Here is a 15543-nt window from a genome sequence, read left to right as displayed (position 1 = left end):
GCCGCCATGCCGTGTGCTACACTCATCCTACCGACAATCCTACTATTGCCAAGGGCGATGAGAAAGAATAGGAGAGTGGGGAATTGAGTGCGAGGAGATGGCTAGAATGAGCATGACCTCACGCTCGATGGGCGAGAGGAAAGAGTGTGGTGACGGCGGTGCTAATGTTGAAATGTTCGGGACGGGGGCGCTTCGATTTTGGAAAGCCTGGCGAAATTTTTGCTGTTGCCCGAGCTAAGGAGGTGAGCGTGGTCGGGCCAGGCCGTGGGCCTAGCTTCATTGATAGGGTCATAGGGAGATGTGGAGTTTCGGCCCACGAAGAAATACTAGGTCCGTACGGTGTGCTCGAACAATTGGCCCCTTTGTTTTTTATATACTTTGTTGCAACATAAGAAACAAAAAGATATCAAATATTCGTAGATAATGAGACGAGAATGATACATAACTATTTATGTTTTACTCTTTCTATAAAATTAAAAAACTGTAATTTATTTTCTGATGACACTCTAATATAAGTTAGTATTGGTAATATATGAATGTCCTATCAAATCTGTATTGAAATAAAAAAAGGAACTACTTTGATAGAATGTTTTCTGTCATTATAACGCACAAAAGTATTTACTCGTAAACATGTTGTAACTTTATTTTTTCATAATATATGTTGGTAGATTTTGTTGAGAATCGGCCTATTTATTGATTGATAGATCCGTTTTCCTGTTCCCAATCCCACAAGAAAGAGACACGTAGAAGTTATAGATAGATCCCGTCTCCCTCTCTCGTCACCGAGAACAACACACAAGAATAGACAGGAGACAAATATATGAGGGGAGCCATCTCTTCTTTAGTCAATATAGACGTACATGTAGTCCATTTATATAGATGCCTTCAGGGCATATATGGTAGCCACCATGATATATATGGTAGAAGCCCATCAGGACGTATATAGCATGAGCCCATCAATTCTCTAATTGAGAAATTCTTAACACCCCCTTGGGCGAATACCATGACAAATACATGCCTCATTAAAACTCCACAAAAACCCAATGGGAAAAATATGGAGTAAGAGTACATTATTGTCGCTTAATGCATTTGCACATTGTTGCCTCATTAAAAACCTTAGAGTTAAATGCATCGTAGGTCCATTAACTTTTGGTGCTGTGTCATCTAGGTCCATCAACTTTTAAACTGCATTTTTAGTCCATTAACTTTTGGTGGTGTGTCATCCAGATTCATCAACTTTAAAACTACATTTTTAGGTCTATTAACTTTTGGTGGTGTGTCATCCAGGTCCATCAACTTTCAAATTATATTTTTGGGTCCCTAAACTTTTTAACTAGTTCACCGTAGGTCCATACCCCTTTATTTAGCGAATCGATCTGACATGGCACGCCAAATAAGCAGCCACCATGGAGTAGGTGATGAGTTCATAGCTCCTCAAGATGTTCATGGAGACTTGTCTAGCAATAATTCAAATGTAGCAGCTGGTAATTCGTTAATATCATCTGGTCTTAAATTTAGGATTATTATTTTTAAGGATAAATATATTGTGGACATGGAGAAATTTACAACTATTGGACTGTCATCAAAGATATTTTATAGAGGTGACTTATTATTGCGTGGAAAGAGGAGAAAATGAAGCCAACAAAATACATCAGTACTAATTCTAAAGAGGTGGAGATCATCAATAGAATTTTCCCAACATGATTAGCATCATTGTCGTAGTTTTTTATTATTTCTATGCATTAGTTTCCTATCCAGCTGTGATACACAATCTTTTATCTAGCATTTAGCTTTTAGTGATTGCGTGCACCTATGTACATGAATCAAATTGGTGGCTGCATTTGGACGTGCCATGCATGTTAGCCGAATCAGGGACTTAGGGTCAATCGGTCCTAGTTGGGCTGGTGGAGTCTGAGTTTTGTTTGAATTAGGTGGCCTGCGTGCCTATACATGTGGCCTTCGGCCTTGTACCGGGTAGATTAGACTTGGATTTTATTGTGAAGTTTATTCCCCATCGAGCCGCCGCTCAAGAAACCCTAGATGGTGATCCCATCAGGTTCTTCGTATTGAAGATTATTTCTGGATGGTGATCTCGTCCTATACTTCATGGTGGCTACTTTTTTAGCGTGCAATGTCAGATTTATTCGCTAAATACCTCCATAGTAATATCAAAGCGCCCCCATAGCATAAGTAGGGATTGCTTATGCCACTGCTTTTATCATGATCTCCTTGCCCGCATTGGACAATAACTTCTCCTTCCATCCTTGAATTCTTTCCCAGACCCTATCTTTTAGGTAGCTGAAGATCTGAGCTTTATTATTACCCACATGAAGGGCAGCCCCAAATACCTATCATTGAATGATTCCCTGCTAATACCAAGTTGTTGCATCATGGCAGACTTGCACCCGTCACTTCTGTTTTTGCTTAACTGCGAACACAAGGTTGATATGTGCCCTTGTGGTTCGTTTTGTGATGAGTGATTGTCAACGTGATTCGCGTCTTGGGTTGAGTTTGTGAACTAACCATGGCGTGAGTTGGGTTGTGCAACATGTCTCTTGGCTTGTGGTGCGCAGGTGTGGAGCTCGGAGGCGGTGGTCGACGACGAGGTGAAGGTCAAGTAGAGACGTGTCGTGCCGATGGACTAGGAGCGATCAAGGACGGATGTGAGGCTTGGATCGAGGGACTAGGAGGTCGGATGACCAGCCACGGTAGCTGACACTTCGGGACATCGACAAGTTAAAGAGTACGTGGGTGATGAAGACGGCGACCAAGTCAAGGAGGAGGACGATGGCGTTGTGGCACTTGGCGGAGGCCGACCACTCATCTATATGGGAGATGTAGATGGCGTCAGTCAAGTGAAGAAGGAACGCAAAGGCGTCAAGCTTGGCGAAGGTCGGACACGCGTCAACATTGGAGGGGTTTGGCGGTTTCGTACTCAAAACCATCGGAGGGGTTTGGTGGTTTTGGCCTCAAACCCATTGGAGGACGGTTTGCTGGTTTGGGCCTCCAAACCAGGTGTGGACGGTTTGGTGGTTTGGGCCTCAAAACCATCGGCGGCGGGTTGGACCGGTTTGGGCCTCAAAATCGGGGAGTGGCATATCGGCGAACACGTGGTGGCATCTCGAAGCTTGCGTCGAGGTGAAGCGATGTCGAGAAGGCGCTAGGTCCGTTGGATTGATGAAGAAAAACTTGGACGGATTTACCCCTAGTGGGTATTTTGGATGAGTACTTCATATGAGGGTGTTTTTATCTTTTGATGGACGCATATATATATATATGTGTGTGTGTGTGTGAAGCTCTCATTTGTGGTGTCGAGAGGAGGTAGGGTTAGAGAGGGAGGAGTGGCTCTTGTTGTTGAGCTTTTTGCCATCCTAAGTTTTGATCTACTAGGAGTGATTTGTAATCGGACCTCTTGAGTTAATACAAGGATCAATTTCGTGCTTCATTTGTCCCCTCTCCAAATCTGAAGTTATTCTTTTTCTGTAATTTCCGGAGCTATTTTTGGAATTTTTCGTTTGTCGGATTTGACTGCTTTTGGGGTGAAATTTCTTGGGGCAAATTGGTGCTAGGACATGTGTGAACAAGGGTAGGGTGATTTCTCAACAAATATCTCACTTGAGCACCACGGATTTTGATTTTCCCCCAATTTCCCCTTGTTCTTAGGGTTTCCTGATTTTCTGAAATTCATGTTAACATCTCAATCCTTTTATGGCTGTTTCGGATTGGATGGAGTGTGTGTGATGCTGTACGTCCTGGCTTGAAAACTCAGTTTGATTGGATTAAATTTCATCGGCTTTGATTTTTATTTGCAAGGTCGAGGCTGCAGCTCTCCTCTGTTTTGCTGCGTGCTGTTTCAGTTCACCAAGATGATTTCACTCTGGTCAGCAACAGCTTGTATGTTTCAGCAGCAGTAGGCGTTTGCTAATTCCATTTTCAATTGGCAACTTGGCTGGCTTCTTTCATTTGCCTCAGGTCTGCAGCAGTACAGCAGCTGCTCGTCCATCTCCTTTGTCTCAGGGTGCAGGTGATTGAATTTTCAGAACAGCAGTGCAGTTGACGTCCTGGCAAGCAGCAGGCCAACAACACGAATCCGATTTTCAGGTTTGATTGGCGCAGTTCGAGCAAGAGGAGCTGCAGTGCATGAATTCACTTTTATGCATTGTCAATTCTATGATACAGTGATTTATCATTGATTATTACTTGCATCAATCTTGTTCCTGAATGTTAGAAAATGAACCAAATTGCTCGTCTTTGAAGCACACGGCAGTAGTAGCAGCTTGGGATAAATTCCATCTCTTTTGTGTCGTGTCTTTTTCAAGCAATAGTGAATGAACTATTAAGTCATCATTAGCTATTCATTGTCTGATTAGTTTATTTCCTTTTGCTTGTTTCACGAGTGCAGCTTGTGTCCTGTTATTGCATCCTAGTAGTACATAAGTTGCAGCTTAGTCTTTTTAGCTTTCCAGGAGTAAGGTGATGCTGTAGTTTAGTTTTTGCCTCCTGCTAGCAACAGTGCTTTTCAAGGGTGAACTTTAATTTAATTGCTTTAGTGGGCCTGTCTTAATTGTAGCTCTTGGTTTAATATTTTGCTTGATGTTTAGAGCTTTTGTTAGCCGACTAATTAGCAAGTAATTTTATTGATGCCTTGTCGCATCGCTTTCACTTTGGGTTGAATTTTGGGACAGTGGCCGAAGTCGTGAAAAATTTTAATTGGCTCACATTCACCCCCCTCTGATCGCCATTTCGATCCTTCATTAACATAATAGCAGACTTATCTTTGTTGATCACTTGCCCCGAACACTCCGCATACAAATCCAGGATACCCTAAAGCTTTGCTACATCTTCCCCGTTTGCTCGAACTAGGATCAATGAATCATCGGCAAACAGCAGGTGAGAGATGCTTGGAGCACCGTGGCAGATTTTCACCCCTCCAATTTCACCTTCAGCTTCTGCTTTGTGTAATAGTGCAGAGAAACCTTCAGCACACATCAAAAAAGGTAAGGTGATAAAGGGTAACCTTGCCTTAACACTCGCTCTGGGATTATTTCCTCTGTTTGAGACCCATTCACTTTTACTTTATATCTAACTGTGCAGGCACTGTTAGATTGATCTCTAATACTAACCTGGGCCCAATGGCCCAATTGGGCCTTTGATCCGCGCCCTGATCGGGGGCGCCCAGCCCACTATGGCTGGAGGACCTCTGTCATAATACGCAATAAATAGAGGTGGGGGCCGGCGGCTAAGTCACGAGGTTCGCCTGAGCCGAGCTCTCCACCGACAAACCCTAATCCGATCTAGAGGGCGCACAGCCAGTGACGGGAAGCCACCAGCCGCGCTGCCACCGGACTCCACTGCCTTCACCGCCGGTCGCCACCGCGCATCACCGACGTCGTCTTCACCGACCCCGTCGCTGCCCTAGCGCAGACATCGACTCCATGGTGGACGCGAGCGGATCTTCCTCCACTGCGGTGTCAGGTTTGACACGTCCATCTTCTACCTCTCCCTTTCTTTCGTTCTACCTACTGTTACTGCTCTAGTAGACGTTCTAGGATTCATGATACTATTCAATAGCAAGTACCCGGCTAGATTTATGCTCCTAGTGATCCTATAAAAACAACATTGGTATCAGAGCCGTTTTGCTAGGTTTAGATCACGGCAGGGTCTAGAATTAGACTAGAAAAGAAAAGAATTGAATTAGATCCCTTCGGATCTGAGCAGACTAGGGTTTTCCCTAACCCTAACCCTAACTGGATAAAAGAAAGAAGAAAAGAAAGGGTCTCGGATCTCAAAGCCGAAACCAAACCCGCGAATCAGTCACGGGGAAGATAAATAGTGAAACCCTAACCCTGACCCTAATCCCATCCCCAACCCCAAATCGGATAGATCCAAAAAGAAAAGGTAGAAATCAGATAGATCCGAGAAGAAAAGAAGAAAAATCCAATCAAAGAAGAAACAGGGAAGGGGAAATGGCAAACTTCGCCACTGTACCGCGCTGTCGCCTCATCGGCTCGTGAAAAGGGTCGAGCCGCCGGGCACGTGATCACGGGGCTGAGAGAGAGAAGGTGGAGAAGAGGCCGGGAGATCTAGGGGTTCGGGGTTTCGGGAGCTCCTCACCGTGCGGATCAGGGCACCACTGCTAGTTCGCTCGACGCTGGTGCGCTCATCCGTGTGGGGAGCGCGCGCTCCGGCGAGGGGGCCGGCAACGGCGCCATGGTCTCACCATTTTCGCTCGGTCACCCATCGCTGCTGGTGCGCTAAGGAAGAAGGAACGAGGCGAAGAGAGAGAGAGAGGAAGGAAGAGAATGGGGTTAGGGTTTTCAGGGGGCCGCTGCCGTCACATTTTGTTCGATCGACGCGCGTGTGTAGCTGTCCAATGCAGACGAGCGACCGAGATTGATCGGGCCGACTCGTGGCCCAAGCGAGCGAGCGCACCGCGAGGCTTTGTCGGCCTAGGCCCAGGTTGCGGCCTGGGTGCGGGCAGCGCGCGTGCAGAGAAGTAGGCCGGGCCGCTTTTGCTGGCTGGGCTGAAGAATTGTATTCATTTTGAGTCATTTTTGTTTTTTCTTTTTCCAGTAAAAGTTTTATTTCCTAGAAAATAGATAAATGGCTTAAAGAAAATAGAAAAAAGAATTTTCCTATGGGTAAAATTCACAAAATTGAGATTATTTTTTCGCTGCGTATTTGAAGATGTTATTTTCATTATTAAATTCGAACCAACGGGAGAATTTAATTTTGAAAATGGATATGTTTTAATTGATTATAATATTGTTATTATTCTGACCAACGTTGATTAATGGCAATATTATGATATTTTGTCACGCATTAATTTTATTTCTGTCGAATGGTGATGTAGAATTAGTGTAGAGGACAATTGTATGTTTTAATTTTGACCATCGTTGGAACTAAGACATGTAATTGTTATTATTATATTTATGTTCTCACTCTATATGAATTGTGTTTTTAGATACAACTTGATAGGTTGTATCAAAGAGATCTCCACTCTCAATGGTGATAACTACATGGAGTGGAAGAAAAAGATTGACCTGGCCTTTATCTTGGCTGAGGTGGACTGTGTAGTCACCTCACCGTGTCCCATAGAGCCTGTGGAACCGGTGAGGGAGACAAACAAGACTGATGCCGCTTGGGCAACAAGAGAGAGGGATTTTGCATCCCAAAGGATGTCCTATGACCTTAAGCATAGGAAGTGGGTCACTGCCAACAAGAAGTGTTTGACTGTGATAAAGAACACGATTGAGCTTGCAATTGTGGGCTCAATCCCAGAGTGTGACACCATCACCGAGTACCTCGAAAGAATAAAGAGTCAGTTCACTGGCTCTTCAAAGACATATGCTACCCAGCTGATAAAGCAGCTGGTGATAGAGAGGTACTCTGGTAATGGTGGCATAAAAGAGCACATACTAAGGATAAGCAATTTGGCATCCAAGCTAAAACCAATGGATCTGGCTCTCAATGAAGAGTTCCTTATCCATCTGATTTTTGCTTCCTTACCCAAAGAGTTTGACACTTTTATTGTCAACTACAACATACAACCCGAGAAGTGGGACATGGAGAGGCTCATGGCTGTGTGTGCAAGATGAGGAGAGAATGAAAGCTGCCAATGGTGGTTCTATCAATTATTTAAAAGACAATAAGAAAAAGTATAATAATGCTAACTCCTCCACAAGGTCAAAGGGAAAGGGTCCTATGCTGCATCAGCCTCAGTAGAACAAGTTCATAGTAGAGAAAGACCAGTGTCTCTATTGTTAGAAGACGGGGCATTATAAGAAAGATTGTCCCGATTACTTAAAGATGATCTTGGCAAAGAAATGTGAGAACATTATTATGTTCATAAATGAATCCCTGTATGTACAGTATTCAAAATCTACTTGGTGGATTGACTCAGGTGCAACTGTTCATGTTGCTAATTCTTTACAAGGATTTCGTTCGACGAGGACTATGCAAAGAAGATAAAGACACGTTAAAGTTGAAAATGGAGTCCAAGCAGATGTCGAAGCCGTTGGCGATCTTTCTCTAGAGCTTGCTGATGGCTTCACACTTTTACTTAGAGATGTTCTTTATGTTCCCTCGTTACAGAGAAACTTGATTAGTGTTTCATGCTTGGACAATGATGGATATGATTGTCATTTTGAAAATGGCAAATGTAAGATAACATTTAATAATGCATGTATTGGTCTTGCTATCTTACAAAATGATCTTTATTGTTATCACTACATGATGATGTGAATGTTGTATGCGATGATGAGAACGTTGTGTGCAACAATGAGAATGTATCCTCGTTTGCGGATATAAACAGAAAACGAAAGAGAGCTCACGATGCGTTGTCGAAATTATGGCACTATCGTTTAGGCCATATTTCGAGGGAGAGAATAGAAAGACTAGTTAAGAATGACATCCTTCCTCCATTAGAGCTCTTAGATTTAGAACAATGCAGAGAATGCATAAAAGGAAAGTATGTAAAGAAAATTAAGAAAGATGTCAAACGAAGCGCATGAATTCTGCAGATTATTCACACAGACATCTGTGGTCCGTTTCCTATAAAGAGTGTGGATGGTTATGATTCATTCATAACATTCACAGATGATTACTCCCGTTATGGTTACATTTATCCAATCAAAGAAAAAACAGAAGCAGTGGATAAATTTAAGATATTTAAGGCAAAAGTTGAAAACCAACACAATTTAAAGATTAAGATAGTCAGGTCTCACCATGGGGGGAGTACTACGGTCGGCATACCACATATGGCCAAGTTCCTGGACCTTTTGCAAGGTTCTTATAGGAGAATGGCATAGTACCCCAGTATTCTACACCGAGCAAACCTCAGCAGAATGGAGTAGCTGAAAGACGACCCTAATGGATATGGTGCGCAGTATGATAAGTTACTCCACCTTACCGTTGAGCCTGTGGATGGAGGCATTAAAAACCGCCATTCATATTCTCAATAGAGTACCAAGTAAGTTGGTGCCTAAAATACCATATGAGTTGTGGATAGGAAGAGTACCCTCACTAAACCACTTATGTGTGTGGGGGAGTCCTATTGAGGCTAAAGTGTTTAACCTAAACATTGGGAAGCTAGATCCCAAAATAGTAAGTTGCCATTTCATTGGCTACCTAGAAAAGTCAAAAGGTTTTTGTTTCTACTATCCAGACAGACATACAAAGTTTGTAGAAACGAGACACGTTGTCTTCCTAGAGGATGAAATGATGAGGGGGAGCATGGTAGCTCGAGAAATTGACCTTGAAGAGAAGCGGGTGTATGCGTCCACTCCGATGATTCATGAGCTATTTTTCTCACTACCTGCTATCACTACACCGACATTGCAAGATACTATGGTGCCAGCACCTGTTGTTATTCCGCCTATGGCAACAATGAATGACGATGAGGAACCTGTTCTTTAGGATCCTATAGAACCAATTGCCACACATGAGGGGAAGCAACAACAGCCTCAAACAGAAGATGTGCCAAATGTGGAGGCCCCTAGAAGGTCTCAAAGAGTTAGAAAATCAACTATTCCTGCTGACTATGAAGTATACAACACTGAGGAATTTCAAATGGAGGATGATCCCACCTCATTTGAAGAAGCCATGAGAAGTGATCATTCATCAAAGTGGCTTGAGGCCATGGAAGATGAAATGAAATCTATGAATGCTAATAAAGTTTGGGATTTGGAGATAATTTCTAAAGGAGCGAAAATAGTAGGCTGTAAATGGGTCTACAAAACAAAACTTAACTCTCAAGGGAATATAGAGAGATATAAAGCGCGATTTGTGGCAAAAGGCTTTACGCAAAGAGAAGGGATTGATTACAATGAGACCTTTTCTCCAGTCTCATGTAAGGATTCCTTCAGAATCATAATGACATTAGTGACACATTACGATTTAGAATTACATCAGATGGATGTAAAGACGACATTTGTCAACGGAGACTTGGAGGAAAATGTTTACATGGCACAACCGAAAGGTTTTGTCATGGAAGGAAAAGAACGAATGGGATGCCGCCTAAAGAAATCCATTTATGGATTAAAACAAGCTTCAAGACAGTGGTACTTGAAGTTTGATCAGACAATAAGGAATTTGGGGTTTAAAGAGAATATAGTGGACAATTGTGTCTATGCAAAGTTTAAGAATGGGAAGTTTATCTTCCTTGTCCTATATGTGGATGATATCTTACTTGCTAGTAGTGATGTCAGTCTATTGCTAGAAATAAAGAAGTTTTTGTCCTCAAAATTTGATATGAAAGATCTTGGTGAAGCTTCGTTCATTCTAGGGATCGAGATTCACCGAGATAGAAGTAAAGGGGTATTAGGACTGTCACAAAAGACATACATAGAAAAGATCTTAAAGAAATTCAGTATGCACAAATGTAGTCCATCACCTGCTCCTATAGTCAAGGGCGATAGATATGGGGATTTTCAATGCCCCAGGATCCAATATAAGATCGATCAAATGAAAGCGGTTTCATATGCTTCAGCTGTCAGAAGATTGCAATATGCTTAAGTATGTACGCGCCCTGACTTGGCATTTGTTACCAGATTACTTGGTAGATTCCAGAGCAATTCTAGAACAGAACACTGGAAATTAGTAAAGAAAGTCTTGCGTTATTTGCAAGGAACGAAAGGCCTCATGATGACGTATAGAAGATCTGATTCACTCCATATAGTGGGATATTCAGATTCTGATTATACGGGAGATGATAGAAAATCCACGTCTGGATATGTATTCACTCTCGTAGGGGGAGCTATTTCATGGAAAATCTCAAAGCAAACCGTCACTACATTGTCCATAATGTATGCCGAGTTTGTAGCGTGTTATGAGGCAATAGGGCAGGTGAACTGGCTAAAGAAGTTCATACCCGGTTTGAAGGTGGTTGATGACATCTATAGACCACTTAAGTTATACTGCGATAATAATTCTTCAGTACAGTATGCTCACAACAATAAGTCAAGCGGTGCTGCCAAACACATTGACATAAAGTATTATGTTGTGAAAGATAAAGTTCGGGATCAAGTCATAAGTCTTGAGCATATAAGTACCGAAAAGATGCTCGCGGATCCGCTTATAAAAGACTTACCACCCAACATGTTCAGAGAACATGTAGCCGACATGGGTTTATGGGAAAGCCTATAATTCCTGGACAAAAGAAGGCCCAAAAGTTAAGTATCTATTTCAGAACAGAGTGGTGTGTTATAGCTGTTAAATCTATCGGCAATTGACCGTGACGCTGAAACATGCTCTATGCACTAATCTGTAATAGAATAAACAAAAGTAAATAATATGAAAATGAAAGATGGTAGGAGATCAAGGGGGAGATCATTAGATTGATCTCTAATCCCAACCTGGGCCCAATGGCCCAGTTGGGCCTTTGATCCGCGCCCTGATCGGGGGCGCCCAGCCCATATTGGCTGGAGGGCCCCTGTCACACTGCACAATAAATAGAGGTGAGGGCCGGCGGCTCAAGTCATAAGGTTCACCTGAGCCGAGCTCCCCACCGACAAACCCTAATCCGATCTAGAGGGCGCGCAGCCAGTGACATAAAGCCACCAGCCGCGCCACCACCGGACTCCACTGCCTTCACCGCCAGTCGCCACCGCGCATCACCGACGCCATCTTCACCGACCGTCACTGCCATAGCGCAGACATCGACTCCATGGTGGACACGAGTGGATCTTCCTCCACTGCGGTGTTAGGTTTGACACGACCATCTTCTACCTCTCCCTTTCTTTCATTCTACCTACTGTTACTACTCTAGTAGATGTTCTAGGATTCATGATACTATTCAATAGCAAGTACCCGACTAGATCTATGCTCCTAGTGATCCTATAAGCACAACAGGCACATTTCATAATCAATTCAATCAACACCTGAGAGAAACCCATTCTGGACATCATGTCTCGCAGAAAAACCCATAGGCTTTGCTCATATCAAGTTTGACAGCGGCATACCCAACATTAATCCTCTTTTTGTTCCACATATCACTACTAGGAATGGGAGCTTTGCCGTATGCCTAGGCACATGGCAAAGCCACGAATACACTCGGTAAAGGGTTTGCCAAGTGTAACACTCGATAAAGGACACTCGACAAAAAATTCATCTGCAAACTAACTTTGCCAAGTGTTTTTCGTCGGGCACTCAGCAAAGACGTTGCTGAGTGCCTAAAAACACTCAGCAAATATTTTTCGTAAGAAATAAAAAAACAAATTGTCACCGGCCACCGCCCACCATAGCCACCACGCCGCCACGCCCGCTGCCGCCCCACGCCGGACGACGCCCGCCACCACACCACCCACCCGCCACGCTGCATGCCACCCACCACGCTGCACGCCACCTACCGCCACGCTACCCGTCGAATCTGGGAGAGGGTGGGGTGGCCGCCGGATCTGGGAGGGGAGGGGCCACCACCGGATCTGGGGAAGGAGTGGAGGGGGCGGCGTCAGGGAGAAGGGGAGGGGTGGCGGCCAGGGGAAGGAGGGGTGGCCGGGCTACTGCCAAATCCGGCCAGGAGGGGAGGGGCCGCCGCCAGATCCGGTCGGTAGGGGAGGGGCCACCACCGGATCTAGAAAAGGAGTGGAGGGGGTGGCGCCAGGGAGAAGGGGAGGGGGCAGCGGTCGGGGGAAGGAGGGGTGGCCGGGCTATCGCTGGATCTGGCCGGGAGGGGAGGGGCCACCGGCGGAGAGAAGGGGAGGGGGCGTGCGGGCGCGGCGCGAGGAGAAGGGGAGGGGGTGCAGGTGCGGCCGGGTTATAGTAGGAGTTTTGCTTTGCCGAGTGACGGATGGGAGGCACTCGGCAAAGCTTATTTTTTTTTATTTTTTTCTGCCTCTTTTTTACACAGTAAGTAGTTTTTTTCCTTTGCCGAGTGTCCTAGATCTAGGCACTCGGGAAAGTTTTTTTTTCATTTTTTTCTTCTCCTTCTTTCACTACCGGAGACGGCTTCTTTGCCGAGTGTCCCACACTTTGCCGAGTGCTTTTTATCGGACACTCGGCAAAGTGGCTATTTACCGAGTGCCAGAGATAAAGCACTCAACAAACAACTGACACTCGACAAAGAGGTGGTTTGCCGAGTGCCGAGCACTCGACAAACAATAACACTTGGCAAAACTGGCTTTGCCGAGTGTTATTCTCCTGACACTTGGCAAAGGGCCACCGCCGTTAATGGTAGGCAGCCGCCATTTACCCTTTGCCGAGTGTCTTCTTCTGACACTCGGCTAAGTGGTGATTTGCCGAGTGTCATTTTTGACACTCGACAAACCATATTTTTTTCACTTTTGATCCCCAAACTTTTTCTGTAGTCCTCATACAATACCTAGTGCTCCATGTTCCAATGTGGCACATTTCTCGAACTTTTTCTATTTCTTTAATTTATTTCATTTAATTGAATTTTCTTGGATAATTCAAATTATAACTGCTGGTCATTCGAATAATGAAAAAATGAATGGAAAAATGGTATTCATGTTTTTAGTATAATGTGAGGCCGTATCCAGGACCAGACCACAAATTTCGAATGTCTTGTTCATGAAACATGACCACAAACTCGCGGTCGAGTTGTTTTTAAATTCTATAAAAAGCAAACAAAGTTCGAAAATCATGAAACTTGTCAAGATGTCATGATATCATATGTGGAGGCTGTGATTAAAATTTGAGAAGGTTTCGCGTAAGTTGTCACGTACGATGCTTACCACCTTGTCGGCCTCTTCACGAAATCATGAAACTTCTTCGGAGATTCTTCGGTTTGCAAGCATCGTACGTGACAACTTGCGCGAAACCTTCTCAAATTTTTATCACAGCCTCCACATATGATATCATGACATCTTGACAAGTTTCATGATTTTTTGACTTCGTTTGCTTTTTATAGAATTTAAAAACAACTCGACCGCAAGGTCGTGGTCATATTTCGTGAACAAGATGTTCGAAATTGGTGGTCTGGTCCTGGATACCCCTCACATTATACTAAATAACATGAATATCATTTTTCCATTCATTTTTTCATTATTCGAATGACTAGCAGTTATAATTTGAATTATCCAAGAAAATTCAATTAAATGAAATAAATTAAAGAAATATAGAAAAAGTCCGAGAAATGTGCCACATTGGAACATGGAGTACCAGGTATTGTATGAGAACTGCAGAAAAAGTATGGAGACCAAAAGTGAAAAAAATGGTTTGCCGAATGTCACAAAATGACACTCGACAAATCACCGCTTTGCCGAGTGCCTGGACGTATGACACTCGGCAAAGAATTTTTTAAAAAAATTTAAAAACCCCTCTTTGCCGAGCGCCAGTCTGGGGGCACTCGGCAAAGATTGTTTTTTAAAAAAACCTCTTTACCGAGTGCCAGGCCAGGTGGAACTCGGCAAAGAATTAAAAAAATAAAAAAAAACTTTGTCGAGTGTCAGATCGGGGGCACTCGGCAAAGGGGGGATTTAACTTCCTGGCCCAGCCGGCCCACACACACCGCACACACGCACACACGCACGCTCGCGCCTGCGGCAGCGCCGCCCCCGCCTGCGCCGTGCCGCCAGAGGAGGAGAAAGAGAAGAGGAGAGGAGGAAGAAGGAGGAAGAATGAGGAGGAGGAAGGAGGAAGGAGGAAGGAGGAGGAGGAGGAAGAGGAGGAGGAGGAAGAAGGAAGGAGGAAGAAGGAGGAGGAGGAGGAGGATGCCACGTCCTCGGCACTTCCCTAGCCATCGCCTTGTCCACCGGTCCCCTGGCCCCTTCACCACCACCGCCCTACGATGCCCACTAGGTATGCCCTATCGCCGTCGTTGTAGTATTACTAGTAGTTGCGGTAGTAGTAGTGGTAGAGTAGCAATGGTGGTAGTTGTAGGAGTCGTAGGAGTGGTTGTGACATTGTTATATATATGTGGTTGGATATAATCTTGTGCATGTCGGCCATCATGCCATTCATATATATGTGCATGTCGGCCATTGTGCCATTGGTTTTCTTGTAGGTTTTGAAAACCTCACCGTGCAGTTGAGGTGCTGGTGAAATTTTGTATTAATAGTTTTATGTTTCTTTTATTGTAGAGAAGAGCCCGTCGAAGCGGAGCTGGAGTACCTCGACGACCCCGATTGCCTTCCTCGCTACTGCGGGTCTGCCCGCACCACGTCGCCTTGCCACTGCACCGACCCACCATGGCCCCGCTAGCCTGACTCCACTGCCACCCTAGGTATAGCACCTCTTTCCGTATCATGGTCGTAGATCACGTAACCTAGTTAGGCGTCTCCCGTTCGAAAGAGATACGGTTGGAAATATGCAGATATTTCCATATCTAAAACCGTATCTATTTCGAATTGTCCACATTTTTTGGACAGCTCGCGGATGCATAGGTGGGGTTAGTTTCCATGGTCTGCTCCGATCCAAGACAGAGTTTCTGCATCATCTCCCTATTATTCTCTGGATACACACTCTCCCTGGTAGGACGTGTATTTGGAGAACAGCGGGGAGGTGCTACCAAAATTCTGTCTCAGATAGGAGTAGAGCATGGAACCTAACCTCATCTATGGATCCGCATGTGGGATTAGGACCTAT

At 44.4% G+C, this 15543-nt stretch overlaps 1 long non-coding RNA gene across 2 annotated transcripts; it reads left to right on the top strand.

Moving 5' to 3' along the window:
• Positions 1 to 4967: 4967 nt before the first annotated feature.
• Positions 4968 to 15163, top strand: LOC136504203 (uncharacterized). 2 transcript variants are annotated; one of them, XR_010770809.1, is made up of 3 exons: positions 4968 to 4997; positions 5095 to 5475; positions 15039 to 15163. It is a non-coding gene; the product is annotated as an uncharacterized lncRNA (long non-coding RNA). The 2 variants fall into 2 exon arrangements; XR_010770810.1 differs by lacking the exon at positions 15039 to 15163 and adding an exon at positions 7904 to 8060.
• Positions 15164 to 15543: the final 380 nt, after the last annotated feature.

This window comes from Miscanthus floridulus, chromosome 14 (genome assembly GCF_019320115.1).
Source record: "Miscanthus floridulus cultivar M001 chromosome 14, ASM1932011v1, whole genome shotgun sequence".
NCBI lineage: Eukaryota > Viridiplantae > Streptophyta > Magnoliopsida > Poales > Poaceae > Miscanthus > Miscanthus floridulus.
The sequence above is the reverse complement of the archived record's forward strand: the minus strand, read 5'-3'. Positions and strand labels throughout refer to the sequence as shown.